Source organism: Seriola aureovittata, chromosome 10 (assembly GCF_021018895.1).
Source record: "Seriola aureovittata isolate HTS-2021-v1 ecotype China chromosome 10, ASM2101889v1, whole genome shotgun sequence".
NCBI lineage: Eukaryota > Metazoa > Chordata > Actinopteri > Carangiformes > Carangidae > Seriola > Seriola aureovittata.
In genome coordinates, this window is record NC_079373.1 from 4,797,454 (window position 1) to 4,814,196 (window position 16,743).

Sequence of the window (16,743 nt, forward strand, 5' to 3'; positions counted from 1 at the left end):
CAACCACTCACGCCCACATTCACACCTATGGATGTTTTAAAAAAAAACTAGGTCAAAACCTAGTATATGTCTGGACCGTGTATGATTAATGAGCAAAATTACGGATGTAGTTGAAAACTTGTTAAGGATTCGCTGCAGCTGACATCATCACGTCGTACTTGCATTCTGCCTAATGTCAGCCGGTTTTAGCCCTTTATCTGTTTGCTTATCTCACATATACAGTATTTTAATTCAGTCAAATTCGCAATAACGCTGTTCTCATTTACATGTTTTTCTGTTTATGTTGTCAGACACCTGAACAAGTATGAAATAGTCACTGAAACACGGCCCATTAAGATTACATGTTAACAAGTGACAGAATATCTTTCTTATTTTGCCTCTCACACAATGCACAGCCTCCCTATAGGTAACAAAGCACTCCTCTGCAACTCATTGAACAGAGTAGACACAAAGAGAGGTGTGCCTCTCACTTGCGGTGCAGTACTGGTGACTCTTTTCTATGGAAAATAGTTAAGGTTTGTCCAAAACTTAGCTAGATTTGTTGCGATGTGCTTTTTTGAAAAAAGTTTTCAAATCTGGCGACAAATGTTTCTAAATGTAAATGTTTCTAAAGTTTCTAAATCTCGCGACAAAAGCAATGCAGGCTGCACACGCCACCTTATAGAAACTGTTTCAGCCAGTTCATTTAGAAAGAGAAGCGGCCAATGGGGAAACCCTACACTTGACCGGCTGACCATTGGTGTAACTTGATCACTCACGTCTGTCACTCATTCAATCACAAACTCATCATCATCAAAGTCACATTTATAGGGCTGGCCCCCCTGTTGTGGGGTTGCATGGCCATTCCTGTGAGGGTGTCTTTTCTTATAGACGTAGCTCCTGTAAGTCAGACTTTTTGTTATGCTCAAATAATTGTTTTACTCTAGCCTCATGAAGCTAGGATATGACATCTAGCAAGCCCTTCAAAGTCTGGGAAACATCCACTGAGAATGGATTGATAGATTGATTGATGGTGAACCTAAACTTAGAACTGTTACAATTAGGTGTGAATGAATCACAAAGCACATTTGTGCAACTATCATCATACCATGTCTTTTCACTGATTGCACTTAAAATATATTAAGAAACTGATTTGTGGAAAGTTTATAAGAAAAGCCGATAACTCTCTCCCAGTCTAAAAATGTATAAAGACTGACAGCCAATCAAGTTGGAAAGAGTTCAGGATTTTGATGAAACCCTACTTTGTCATTTTTCAGCCAAGTAGAATGGTCCATTCCCCTCACACTGTAGTCTTTGTTTCTACTAACTCCCGCTGTTGGCCTGAGCGTCCTGTAGACTCTTAAACACAGTGAAGCATCAGCCACTTCTTGTCACCGTTTGGGGGTTCACCGTCTGTAACTTGTGCTGAGGTTCATGCTCATATATCAGACCACGCCACCATCTTCTCTGTCTCCCCAGCCAACCACCAGGAATCACTAATGCAGCAGCGGGGACCTGATCCCTCACTGGCCTCCCACCCGTGAGCACTGCCCATGTTCTCTAGAACAACACATAGAAGCGTTTTCTGGTCTGATGCCACATCATTTGTCAGTGCCGTCCAAAAGCATTACAAATCACTGTTGAAAAATAAACACGTTTTATAATTTGACAGTGCTACCGTTAAGGTTGGATTAGGTTTAGGCACAAAAATGACTTGGTTATAGGTTTAGGGATTGATCATGATTCGAGGTAGAATAAGTACTTGGTTAAGGCTGGGGAAAAATTGGAGTTTGGGTTAAATCAATAATTCATTAAGGCTTTAGTGGATCTTTGTTGTCATGGTTATAATAATAAATATATGAGTAATGTTAAAGTGGCAATCTCGAAGATTTCACTCATGGTTGATCACCTGTAGTTACTGGTGGTAACAGCTAATGTGGTTTGATACTAGTGGTCACAAAATTGTCGTATTAATAAAGAATTCAGGCAATAATTGGCCTTTATCCATCATTTAGTGAGCAAGCGTGATTTTATTTAATATGCTACACATAGCACGAGTATGCGAATAGCAGGGCGCAGTGAAAGTTGGTTACCTTGCTGAGAAGTTGGTGGAGTGGAGCCTGTCGCTTGCAGCTCTTCATCTCACAGCTGACTGTGGCTGCTCCTCCTTCTTCCACAACTCCCTGCAATATCTCAAATGGATCCATCGTCTAAAAAATTGTGAAAATGACAGTTGTCTTGTTTTGTAGACACATTTTTGATCAACGATAACACTGAGTGCTAAGCTCACTGACAAACACATTGCATTTCCTGTGACTACTACATAATAAAAGTGAACTCAGTTTAACAGTTTAATACTTTTAATGTAAAACTGCAGCAGTAGGAAATGTATGGTTTCCATTAGCAGCAACTTAATACAGCAATTTTTCTATTGCTAAAATATAAATATTGCAATACTTTCATCAGTGGGCTATAGGCTCAATAACCATTGTGTTACCTCATTCTGCGATTGACAGTGACTTAACAGACATTCTTTCAATAAAAATCTATGAGATTTCCACTTTAAGTAAAGACCGTGTTCATACTTTAACAAGAAACAACGTTGAGTGTGGGTTGAAAATGGGAAACCAGCTGGGGGCCCCTGTGTTAAAGTTTGATGTTTTGATGACCTATTCATCTTCCCCAATCTCCTCCCTATACACTGACTTTGCCACTCTATAATAAGGTCACCTGACTCCCTTGCTGTCTGTTTTCTGAGTGACAAACAGCCAGGCCAACCACACTGTGGCTTGGTAAAACTCACTGGTAAATGCAAATAGCCATGGTCAGTCAGCGCTGAGATGAGCTGAACAGATGGTCAAATTCTGACAGTATTTCATAAAAATAAACTTCAGCCTCTAATATTACTATCCTTAGGGAGGCTGGCTGCCTGATGTCCAACGGTTATGCTATGGTTCCCCAACATTTTTGTGTCTTGTAGCTTCCTACCCTTAGTGGAATGACCACTTAGTGTTGTGTTGTTAATAAAGTTGAAACAGCAACAACAACAAATAAAGTTTGGTCCAGGGGTCCGGGTGGGCCAGGGGTCCGGGTGGGCTGTGCTGGGGGCATAGCTGAGGGCAGTGACTATAGTAAAGCTCAGTTTCTCAGTACACGCTGTGTGCATTTCTGTGTGGACTTAGGGTTTTGATACTTTCACAGTATTAATATACGCTGCTCAAAAAAATGAAGGGAACACTTAATCATAACAGTATAACACCAAGTCAGTTAAACTTCAGGGATATCAATCTGCCCATTCAGGAAGCACAAGTGATTGTGAATCAGTTTCACCTGCTTTGGTACAAATGAAGGTGACAACAGGTGCAATGGAGAGGCAAAATGTGTTTTGCTGGTGTCCTTGTATCTGCTGGCAGCATGAGGCGGTACCTGCAGCCCAAACAGGTAGTCCAGCTCCTCCAGGATGGCACATCCATACATGTGGTCGCATGAAGTTTTGCTGTGTCTCTCAGCACAGTCTCAGGAGCATGGAGGAGATGCCAGGAGACCGGCCGTTACACGAGGAGAGCTGGACAGGGCCGTAGAAGGGCATCAACCCAGCAGCAGGACCGGGACCTGCTCCTTTGTGTGAGGAGGAACAGGAGGAGCACTGCCAGAGCCCTACAACATGACCTCCAGCAGGCTCCTGGTGTGCATGTTCTGACCAAACTGTCAGAAACAGACTCCATGAGGGTGGCATGAGGGCGGCCATTGGTGCCCTGTTCTCTTCACAGATGAGAGCAGGTTCACACTGAGCACATGTGACAGGCGTGAAAGAGTCTGGAGACGCCGTGGTGAATGTTATGCTGCCTGTAACATCATCCAGTATGATCGGTTGGTGGTGGGTCAGTGATGGTCTGGGGAGGCAGATCCTTGGAGGGTCTCACAGACATCCATGTCACAGCCAGCAGTACCCTGACTGCTGTTGGGTACCGGGATGAAATCCTCAGAGCGATTGTCAGACCTTACGCTGCAGTGGGCCCTGGGTTCCTCCTGGTCCTGGACAATGCCCGGCCTCATGTGGCCAGAGTGTGTAGGCAGTTCCTGGATAGTGAAGGCATTGATGCCATTGACTGGCCCCCGCATTCCCCTGACCTAAATCCAACTGATCACTTATGGGACGTTATGTATCGTTTCATCCGACGGCGCCACAGACTGTCCAGGAGTTCACTGATGCCCTGATCCAGGTCTGGATCCCCCCCGGGACACCATCCAGCGACTCATCAGTAGCATGCCCAGTAGTTGGGGGCCATACACACTACTGAGTCACATGATAAGTTGCTGTGATGAAATTCAAGCAAGTTGGATCAGCCTGTGATTTCAATTTTTTACTTTGATTTTCGGTGTGACTGTGAATCCAGCCCTTCAGCGGGTTAATGATTTTGGTTTCCATTGACCGTTGTTAGGTCATTTTGTCTCAGCAAATTATACAATGAACATCAGTAAAGCATTAGAACCTAGATCTGCTTTATAATAAAAAAAGAGATGGAAATCTCACTTTCTACATTAAGTGACCTTTAAACATAACATATGTCATTTTGGGACACTGATGCTGATGATGACTCTAGAAGAAGCCAGGCGCACTGCTGTGGTTGCAGTGAGTGAGGGCTTTTTCCCATGTGCTCAAAATGTTTAACCCAACTGAAAAAGCATCTGTGCAGATCAAAACCACAATGAGCAAAGTGAAACATTCAAGGCTCATTTTGCTTTGATATAGATATTATCCTTCAAAATAAAAGTTGAGCTGTTACAATTGGCTCCTTTGGTGGAAACATGAAACTAATTGTACACAGAAACACTTACAGTTCATTAACTCGTTGATCATGAGGATTTTTAAACCCCTGAAAATTTGAAAGTTGAGATGCATGAGCATAGGCTTAAAAAGAATATACAAAGGTAGTTGTGTCATATAATATTCAGATAGTTACATCCCCAAGCATTGGTTCAGGATGGATATAGATTTATTACTTTTTTTAATTACTCCTAAAGATCCAAAAGATTTGAAGGTAGAGACCTAGTATTTATATATACCCACATATCCAAATATAGTGTTACATCCTTCACTACAAACACTGAATGTGACGTGGAGGTAAAGCTTCAATGAACCATTGCTGCTACACTATCAGTGGGAAACACTGGCTCCTCTCTCACAAAATGATCCACTGGAATTAAAATCTGATCGTAGTGATGATAGTGAGTCATTACTATCAAAGTTTCTATCTTTAGCTCACAGCTTCAAAATCAGTTTAGATCCTCATTAAGGCTTACCTAAATCTAAATTTGACACAGCAATACAACAGGATATGCAATAGAAATTTCTAATGGTTATTCATATATTATGGTGTGCATAATGTAGGATCAGGGTTGCACAATTTGTTACTTAGAACACATGCAGTACATATACGTACATTTATATGTATGTTAACATGTTAGTTATGTCAGATACAATGACTGCTGTAGTTGCTTTTTGATGCAATCCGAGGGGAGATTTTCAACATTTATCTCCAACTGATCTGAAAACATTTTGATGGAAACGTAACTCTGGCTGGATTATGGTTTTCATCAACATAACAAGGAAATATTTTTAATTAGTGTATCTGGTAAACCTCTAAAATTCAGCATCAATACAAAGATTATTGACAGGCATACCAAGTAAGCGCAACGTCATTCCCTCTCTCTCTATTGTTGTTTCCTGCCTCTCTCTGGACTGTCAAATAAAGACCAAAAACTAATATTAAAAGCAAAGATTATTGACAACATATTTCATTTGTTTTCTGCCAAAATATCTAATCTTGCAATAGAATACAGCATTATTAAGCTTTGTGTATTGTTGTGTTTAGGCACTCACAGCACTCAGTTAAAGTATGATGGTCTGGTTTAATACAGAAAAAAGTTCACAGTGACTTGGACTGCGAGACAGGATGTGTTTATTCACATTTAACCAAAACCTAAAACGTTGCCCCAAATCCAAATCCAAGCAACACGTCAGTTTGCCATCACAACATTAGTGGTTTAGTGATATAAAAACATAATTTCTAGGGGACAATGTAGAAAATTTTATATGTAATCTCAAATACTCTGGTATTACAGTTTATTTTTCTGATGTGATGATAAAGTCCAGGGGTTGGACACAATAAAGTCAGCAGCTGTGCAATGTGATGGTCAGAGGTGGTGTTGTTAGGGACAGCATTATATTAGGTAGCCTGTTGCTGTTAATGACATTTGATGTACTTAAACTACTTCAATTATATACCGCTTGTTACATTTTGTTTTTAAATAATAGCTATACTTTAGTATTTCTCTGATTGGCTACTTAGATGAGCACATGAGTGATTTCACCCATTTACATACTTACTTATACCAGTGCAATGCAAAGCAGAACAATAGAGTAGAAGCTTTTTATCAAAACAGATTTTAAGCATACAACAAGACCGTTTAAAACAGGTTCACATGGAATGAAAACTTTGAGCTGGTTAGTGTTCAGTTTGTCTTACCATTGTTTTTGCCTTAAGAACAGAGACTAATAACTAGATTTTGTCTCACAGGTACAAAACTCTTGTGCACACCAATCGTCAGCTTGTCGTCATGAGTTCAAGCACGAATTTTAAAGAACACATGCTGTAAATTGAGGTATATGATTTGCTGGCACGACTTTTTTGAGGTTAGCTCCGTGTGTTGGGGCTGTAACAGCTGTGAACGCATGACATGTGAACTTACTCCTGATTGGCTCCCTCACAAAGCTGTTGGACTGAATATTCACCACTCAGCTGGTTTACATCCTTTGAATTAGATGAGGTGCTGATGTCGGCACTAAGTCTTGAAATTCACTCAGTTTTACTCTTTTAGTTCAGGTTGTAACGAAGCAGTATTTATTTGCAGGAATAAGCAGAGCATTCTTTTTTATCCTAAATCTCCATATGATCAAAATTACGTGGAAACTGAATAAAATGGCCCCTTTGAGAAGATGTAAAAATCAATTTATTAGCTGTATAGTCCGAACTATGTTGAATCAGGCAGATCTTGACTCAGATAACGTGTGTGTCTCGTGTTTGAACCTGTGAATGTGTGAAATAAAGCATTCATCTCTATTTCAGTTTTCAGGCTGTAACTGGTGGAGGTATCTTCCTTTAGTTAGTGGTTGGAGTTAAAAGTTTTAGTTTGGAGAGAAAAACACAGATGTTGGAGGAAATGGAGAATTATCTCAACTGGCTTTCTAAAGCTGACATAAAGATGTTTACACACATTTAACCATTAGCATAACTGACATTAAAAGGATGGAAAACGCTGGTGTTTTCATGTGCATGCTGACAAACACAGAGAATCTGTCCTCGACCACAGGAACAACTGAGAAATAAACGAGTTCTTCATGCATGTGGTTATTTCCCACAGTTTAGAACGTTCACTCTGAAGTACAGGTTCGTAGTCACAGGGCATGACATTTTTTCATGAGTCTGACATTAACCAAACCCGGGACAATTAAGGATTAAGATTATAGTCAGTCACATGAGGTTACTGACTAGTTATCTTTTTTCTTTTTTATTCTCCAGGGAGTAGAACAGCATCTTTTGATTGTTCTCTCAAAATCTTCTCTAATATTGTAAAAAAAAAACAACAACTCTGTCACACCTTTGTGGAAAGTACGAGTGACAAAGCTCTAGATTCCATTTACTTTTTAACTTTTACACCGCTCTGAAGTTGTTAACCTTCGGTCAAAAATGTTCCTCTTGCTGCTGTGACGACATCGTTACCATGGCCTGAACTTCAACAGTTTTATCTGTTCAGACCTGAAACTAAGTTGTCTGCGTGCATCTTCATCTTTGATCCACAGAACGTGATCTGTGGTTTTGAGCTTTGTCCCATTTCATGTCATTTTTGTGATCCCAGGTAACCAATACCTGTCTGTTAACCAGATATCAGCAATCAATACTGTGTTATATTAATTAGTAAAAGAGACATGTTAAATTAAAAGCAAAGCTGGTGGGATTTCACTTTAATGACAACACAGTAAATCAGGATATAGCATGATAATTACACGTTTGAATTATAGACATACTGTATATTGTCTTGCAGTAGTCAGATACTGAATGTGACTCATCCTCTGTGGGAGTCATTTTGGGCCATAAACAGGACGTACACAGTAATGTTGTGGGGAGTAAACCCACCAAAGTCCAGATATCACAACATTTTTTTTTTTTTTTGTTGAAGACAGTTGATCCATTTTTTTTTATCTGTTTAATGTAAAAATGATTTTATGAATCATTAAGTAGCATAAAAGTCTTGATCTCTCTGTGTTGAGAACTGGATGGTACTCTCCCTCTCTCTTTGAATGGGGAGGAGAAGGTGTAATTGTGTGTGTGTGTGTGTGTGTGTGTGTGTGTGTGTGTGTGTGTGTGTGTGTGTGTGTGTGTGTGTGTGTGTGTGGTGGGGGGAGTGTATCGTCACCACCACTCCTGGTCGTGACTCACAGCGCACAATGCTTTTCGCTCCTCTCCCGAGCATTTTATTTATTTTTAGCTGAGCAACGTTTTATACGCCCGAGCTGTAGGCCTGCACAGAAGATGACACACACACACGCACACACACACACACACACACACACACACACACACACACACACACACACACACACACACACACACACACACTGAAGAACATGAGCAGAAAATATGTCCGTTCATCCAGACATTCTTATTTCTTTGATATTGTTTTTGTCCGTCAGAGGTCAATCAGATTTCTTTTTGTCATTTACCAAAGTTCATATTACTGAGATGTCAAAGTGTGTGTGTGCTGTCTTTTGCAATGTCTTTGCATTGTCTGCAGATAACAGAGTCTGATGCAGTTTTTTTATGTTGGATAATATTTTCTTATGGTGATATTTGCTTGTATTTCTTCAGTATTACTCAGGAATGACTCTGAAATTGTTGTTGTGGCCCAAATGCAGAGAGCTAACATGACCAGAGTCGTATCTTAAGACGCAAAGTGCTTTGCTCAGTTTGACAAAGAACAGCTCAAAATAATTTACGTAAACGAAAACATCACTCAATGAACAAATTAGAAGACAACACACACATGCGATGCCTAACTTCAGATTGTAGGTGGTGACTTTCTGCTGTCAAAGTCAGCTTTTGCCTGATGTTGTTGGAACTCTAAAGCTACACATCAGCTTTACACAATTTTGTGTTTGATCTGACCATGCCATCCGTGCGACATGTGACATACAGGGATCTTACATACTGTTGCTTGCAGCTACATTTCCCCAACACCTATTTTGTATTTGATGGTTTCTTAATGCCAACGCTTCTTCCTGCTTATCTCTGCTATGGGCACGGGAGGGAATACTCAATTGTTTGTGTCATGTTGGGAATTAAAAAAAGATGTCTTCATGTCAAATCAGGTTAAATTGAAAACTAAAGTCCTTTGCACTGAAATAGACGTTTGATTCGTTAGTTGCTGTCGTTACAGCAGTTATATGGGACCCAGATTTCTAAAAAAACCTTTCAGTCATATTGACGTGCAAATCACCAAATCAATGCTCAGTGGGCTAGTCTCTGTGTTCGTACTGCTTTACATTAACCAGCTCAAACTTTGATTTGCCCTCAGCACTTTTGTGTGTTTGATCTGAGCCTTGATATAATCAGAAGGCAGAGAATCTGAAGCCCAGACACAATACATGATAACGTGCAGCAGAGGCCAGTTCAGTTCAGTTCAGTTCAGTTCAGTTCAGTTCCACAATGTGAAAACCACCAAATTAATCACGGCCAACCACACAACTATAAAAAAATTAAATAAAAAGGCTGTTAGAGGAGCAGTACAACTATTTTAAAATATTTTTTAAAACAGCATTTTGGTCACTATAGGCTTTGTAAACTAGTGTCTGACACCAAGTTTCCGGTTGGGCTGCATTTGAGAACTTAATGTGTTGGAAATTTTGCTAAAATTTTTTAGGCAAATATTCTGGGTTTGATCACTTCTGTACCAACTATCCTCAATTACTCTTCATCTCCTTCTTTCTCTTTATAGTTTGAAGGAACAACTTATTTTCTCACTCATCTCTAATACAGAGAGTCTTGGCTTTATTTGACCAGGTTTCATCCCAAAACAGTCGAGGTAAACGGAGATGTTTGTCTTTGGAAAAATGACATTTAAATATCAAACAGCAGAATGTCTTTATAGAATCACAGTATTTTTTTTGTTTAATTTTCTTTGCTTTAACCACAAAAAAAAAATCCATTCAGCTCCGTTGTGTTGGGGAGCAATGAGGCAGAAATCAGAAACGGGATTGGATTGGGAAATTGGAAAACCTGGACAAATAAAATAAAACATATGAGATATGTGAGAAAACATTTTCTCTTAAAATATGGGTGAACTGACCCTTTAATTCTAACTTCACCTGCACACTTGCAAAAGCAAGAGCTCAGAGAGCTGATCTCAAGTCTGCCAATTTATCCAGATGGCAAATTCAGAAAAAGTAACAGTCGTGCAAACAAGCCACTTCCTTCCTTCCGAATGGGAAACATGAAGCAACAGTGTTGAGATTACCAAATGAAAAACCGTCTGGAAATTTAGAATAAGACTTTCGTAAAGATTTAGGAATTCATGGATAATTGGGGAACTGGTTTAAGTCATAATCCTTACGATTTTTGTTGATTTGGCGACACCCGTGGTTACCGTGGTAACAGCAAGTCCAGTTCTATACAACAGCAAACAATCAGCTACTTTGTCAGAAATAAGGGAAGCTGGTGAATCTGTTGACATCCGCCAAACCAGTTTATGTTGCTTTATTTCTCCCTTGCAAAATATTGTCTTGTTTTCTTCACACATTTTTGACAAATAGTCGTGGTTAACGCTAACTGTAACAAATACTCTGTTTCCTGTGGCTGCCTCACGATTAAAACACGATCTTGTGTAACAAGGTAAAAGTAAAGACATAAAATAAAAAAATTAGATAAATAAGAATAGGAAATAAAGTACACCTCTAATGTGGTCATCAGTGAGATAAAAATTGATGAAATGATTAACTCCACCACGACCAATAAAACTACTTTAGACAGACATTTACACAATCAAAATACATTGGATGCCAACCATACATATTATCACAAATGGTGGTTGATTTCATGAAATTCTTATGACTTAAAGTTAGAAGAAGAGACATTATTTCATATTGCACTGATACTGACTGCAACTCTCATCTGATCCATTTTTCTTGCTGGTTTCTTATTTCCTTTTTGTTTTTTTTCCCTCAGTTTTTCTGCATTTTCATCTTCATCCCTCGTCTCTCCCTCCGTCTGTTTTCTCTGTCTCAGTCGGATTCTTTTCTGACTCTGTCTCTCCCTCTCTCTCCCTCTTTATCCCCCTCTCTCATTCACTCTGTCTCTCTCAGGGGCCCGAGGTGAGGATTGACAGAGGGGAAATCCTGACTGACTGAAACCCGGCTGATGACGTCTCCTCTTCCTCCTCCTCAGTTTTTTACCTCCTCTTCCTTCAGTTTCTCCTCTTCCTTCTCTCCACTTTTTGCTTTCTTCTCCCTCCTTCACCCCCTTCTCCTTCTTCTCCCCAGCCTGTTTTTCTCCTCCTCTTCCTCCTCCTCCTGCTCTTCATGCTCCCCCCTCTCGTGCTGTAGGATTAAGGTACATCCACACTTCCCCCGGCAGAAGCTCTCTCTCAGATGCATGCATGTGACATGGAGGACTAAATGTGACACAACCACACTCTTTAGCCTCCACTTTTTGTTAAATTAACATAATAAAACATCTGCTTTGACACTTCTATAATCACAGTTATTGTCACCTGAATTGTGTCACAAAGATGTTAAAAGCATCAAAAGAGACATAAGAACAGGAGAAGAAATGTTTAAAAAGTGTAAAAATCTGTAGATTGGACTTCATTGTCAGAGAACTGGCTGCATAGCATGCGTTTCATCTAAAGACACGTTCCCAAAATTAAATTTCTTTGTTCTTCGTACACGTGTACCTGAAGAAAAAGAATGATTCATCACAAATTAAATTTCAGAGTGTCACCAAATGTGGTCTTTTCAAATTTAACAAGAGTCAAATAGAAGTTTTCTGTTCATTCATAGGGCTGATGTGGAGAATGAAAAAATGATATCTGATAAACTTAACTGATGAAATTCAGAGTCCAGCAGCCACAGGTTTGAAAACGTGAGACCCACACTGCCCTTCACTGGGACCATCTGCACTGTGTATTATATACCGATTCAACAGCTACATTAAGTGAGAAGTGTTTCTAATTCTCTGTCCTTTTGTGAATTTCCATACACGAGAAGAAAGTCCAGTACAACACTTGCACTAACTACAACCTCAGCAGTGTAAAGCATTTGATTTAGTCAACACTGCTTTGACCATGTCAAAAAAAACGAACATTGTAGGCATCAAAAGAGTCAAGTGTTTGTGGCAAAACAGTTGTACTGGAACTATGTGACTGGTTGTTGTGTTGTTAGTGGGTGTTTCCTGTCCGTTCCCTTCCAGCTGTGTTTTCAGAGGCATCTTTTAGATATTTAGATCTTAAATGGAAAGGCAATTCAATCAGGAGAGACTCAGATATTAAGAAGCGAAAACAATTTACACAGGGAGAATGAAAAGTGAAGAGTCTTTGGCAGTTAGACCCCGTTGTGATGTCATCATAAGGAAAGAGGATGCTGTGCGTCATGTAGGGGGGGTCCTAGTGATGAGTGAGGATCTGGATGAAGAGGAATGGCTTTTGATGACCTCCACTAAAATAAGAAATTATTACAAATAAATAGAAAATTGTATTTGTTAGGATAGTGAGTTGGTTCAGACACATTAATAACATATTTTACTGGTGCACATGTGATTTAGATTAGACAGTTAATCACTTAGATGAAAATTAATCAGCATCTAATCAAATAATTATTTAAGCATAAACAGGAAACATTTGTTGGTTCAAGCTTCTCACATGTGAGGATTTGATGGTTTTCTTGGCCATAGTAAACTGAAGGTTTTTGGGTTTGGGGCTGTTGGTTGGAGAAAACAAGACATTTGAAAATATTCACCTTGGAAATTACAATGAGCATTTTTCACTATTATGTCATAGACTGAATGATTAATTGAGGAAATAATTAGTTAAATGAATTGTTAGTTGCAGTCTCATTGTGATTTGAGCTTGGCTGAAAGAGCCAGTCTCAGCTCATGTTGGTTTGGCGACCAACACACAATTCACAAGATATTTAACCAGTCACAACACAGAGTTCAACCCACTTAGCTCAATGTAGTCTACGTTAACGCACTACAAGAACCTGGTGTGAAGACCACAGTGAGACAATGTCCCTCACACTCCTCTGTGTGTAAACAACCCAAAAAAAGTTTGTTCTAACCCAAAAAACACATTTTGTTCCACCATTTTGTCAACAACTAAAATAACTAGAAATGTAAAATATTTCACCACCTCTAACTCCATGTTCAGTTCTTACTCTTTTGAGCTTTTTGTTTGGCTTTAGTGGGTATGGAGCAGTTTTGAAGTCAAAATGAAAAGAATTAAAGCATGAACTTGGAGAGTGGGATCATTCTATGCATTTTACTGTTGAGTTGATAAAAGTTGATATATTGAGATAAGTTAATATCTCAGTCTCACATAAATTACAAAATGATTTATACATTTTGATTTTATTTCCTGTGCTCTTTCACAGGGGACCTGGTGAGTGCAATTCCATGGCCCTGAAGTGACAACAAGACTTGGTCTGTGGACCACAGCTGCAGGTACGACACTGGTGCTGCACGTATGACAGACAATCAAAGGATTTTATTCTTGCTGATTGGACCTTCCCATTTTCATTCCACAGCTGAATTAGTTGTTTTCATAATCTGTTAATTGTCATTTGTCAAATGAAAATGCCAAACATTCGCTGGTTCCAGCTTCGTGATATTTGATAGTAAAGTTGATATGTTTAGGTTTTGGTTGCCGGACAAGACCAGGTATTTGAGGACGACTGTGGGAAATTACAACAGCCTTTTCATTATTTTCTGAAATTTTATAGACCAAATGAGGAAGATTAATTAAGAATACAATCAGCAGATTTACTGATTATGAAAGTAATTGTTCCTTGCAGCCCTAATTGAATCATCTGTAAAGGAGCAAAGTGGGTGGAGACGCTTGTTGTGGAAAGAGTTCTCCACTGTAAAATTTTATTTTGAAAGTTTAGGATAACCTTAGTGTTACTCATCAGAATGAGACTCCCATACATCAGTTAGAACCATTTCTTCTCACACCAGCATGCTCAAAAGTAATACTACGGTACCCATGAGCCTCACTAGTAGTTGCTGTGGAGATAAAGCCAGAAGAAAGGCACCAAACTATATAACTATGGTCATACAGTATGAACTAGTTTTGTTCCAGCATAACCAGTTTTACATTTTGAGTGAAATATGGCAGAGAGTAAGATGAGAAGATTGATACCACTCTAAAACATAAGGCTACAGCCAGCAGCCAGTTAGCTTAGCTTAGCACAAAGGCTGGAAGTAGAGAGAAACAGTTAGCCTGAATCAGCCGAAAAGTGACAAAATCTTCCTACCAGTGTGTCTAAAGATCCCTAATGATGATGCTATATCTCATTTCTTTAATGTTTACTAAAATTTAGTGTAAAAATGACAATTTGCTATTTTGTGTGGGGTATGTGCCAGAATATTTCCCTGCCTGCTATTTTTACACCTCAGTTTTTGTATGGATTAAACAAACAAGATATAATGTGTTAATTATTTAGCTTTAGAGGGGCTGGTAGGCTGACTTTGTTACCTTTAGATGAAGCCAGGCTACAGTAGCTGTTTCCCCCGGTTCTCAGTCTTTGTGCTAAGCTTGTATAACTGGCCGCTGGCTTCATATTCAACAGACAGTTGACTGTTGAGAAAGCAAATTAGGAAATTAAGAAAACAATCAGATCCTCAGGCTTTGTTGAGATGATGACCTGATGACTCCTGACATGGCTGAAAACCCTGTATTGTTTGCCTGCTTTGAATTACAGAAGCTATTTGTAACTTTTGCTGTTGCTATATAGCTAGCGTTAGCATTAACAACTGTTTACTTACCAGTCTAGAAGAAACATTGTGAGTTCAGCATCAGACTTCATTCCTTTACTCACCAACAGCTGTTTCCAGCGGTGGAAAGCAACGCCGGTGTTAACTCTTGTCTCTATCGCGTCTTTTCTTCTACTGAAGTTAGCATGCTAACTAGCTAGCCTTGTCACTTTCCGATAGCGACTCACTGTAGCCTCCAGTCTGCCCTGAAGACGTAGTGCTGCTCAGAGGACGAATTATAACCTCTTGTCTTGTAAACGCAACAATGGCTGAAGCTTTTGTCAAGCAACAATCACCACTGCCCACTAACCTTGACTTGTGAACAGCCCACAAGTTAAATCTGTCAGTAGATAAACAACTACTGTAAGATGTTAAATATAATTTAGTGACCAGATATTCTGAGTACAGGAGACGGTGCCTGTCCCATCCAAAGCCTCCCGAGAAATGTATAAAACACATAAATATGTCCCAGGTTCAGCTGCCTGTCTCAAACTTGTTTTCAGAACCAGTGCTTTTCATTTTTCCACATGAGCTATCGCACTAAAACCACAAATGTTGAGTGTTTTAAATTTGTCAGTCTCACGTATTGTTTTAGTTGCCATAACAACAAAGCAACCATTCACTTTTTACATGTTTTTTTTTTTTTTTTTCAACTTTCTAACACTTTAGGTACTTTACTTTAGGAAAAGTTTGAATTTTTTGTCATAAATGCCACATTTTCTTTTCTTTTGCACACTTTTTGTGTTTACTGAGACTCCTCTTCCTGATATCATTTCTATTTCTTTCAGTGGTTATGGTTTCATGTATGAGTTGAAAAGAATAAATGAAGTCTACAGTTACTGTCATTCATCTAAGTGGAAACAGAGCAGATCATATTTTCCACTGTCTGGTTTAATTTTGTATGTTGTTTCATGACATTGTGGAAGTTGTTTCTTACATGTTGTCAGTGCTCTATGGATTCAGTGATCTTCAGTGATCTTATGTACTGGTTTAGCTGCTGTCCTCTTGACTTGATGAGACTTGCCTTCTGGTTTTGTGATGCAGAATACGTGGCTTAAACCTTTGTTTTGATAATGAATACACACAAAGAGTTTCATTCAGTAAGCAAAGCCAACTCAGCCTAGTTTAAGTTTATAATTAGTTGATTATTTCATTATCTGTTGAGACCTGGGATTTGCGACCATATCTATCTGTTTACACACATCTCACATGTTCATTTAAATTTTTTGTATTTTAATGGTCTCTTATTTATTTTTAAGTAACCATTTATGAAATATTCTAAGTTACCTTAGGTGTGTTTGTGTGTGCACCATAAGTGAATAAGTTTACCAGAATATAAATTAAAAGTTTTTTGTATGAAGAGAATAGAAGAGATATCATCATATACTCAATGTGGCAGAATGTCTTGGTGAGTGTTTGTTTCCCTGGATCTAAAGGTGCCGTCCACACCTTCAAAACCCACATCATTAGATTTGAACCTGCTATCACTCTGAAGTTGACTGAGAGTTAACAGAAGACAATAGGTAATGCTTTAGTTTACAGGTCTAATCTCCTCAGAGGTTTCCTGCAAAGAGCCATATAATTTGGTACTAATCACAATTCTGTAATTAAATAAAACAGAAAGTGATCAGTTTGTACAGTTCCAGATAAAATGCTAAGCTAAGCACAACCTTGATACTTT

The 16,743-nt window shown here is 39.0% G+C and overlaps 1 long non-coding RNA gene across 18 annotated transcripts in view; it reads left to right on the forward strand.

The window, feature by feature from the left end:
- LOC130176096 (uncharacterized) overlaps positions 1–16,743 on the forward strand; it is a 58,616-nt gene that overhangs the window by 25,262 nt on the left and 16,611 nt on the right. For 16 of the 18 annotated variants that reach the window (XR_008828821.1, XR_008828831.1, XR_008828825.1 and 13 more), the window contains 2 exons: positions 11,399–11,645; positions 13,682–13,751. This is a non-coding gene — a long non-coding RNA (uncharacterized LOC130176096). Of the gene's footprint in view, positions 1–11,321; positions 11,646–13,681; positions 13,752–16,743 lie in introns of all 18 variants that reach the window. The other 2 variants (XR_008828826.1, XR_008828820.1) reach the window with 2 other exon arrangements.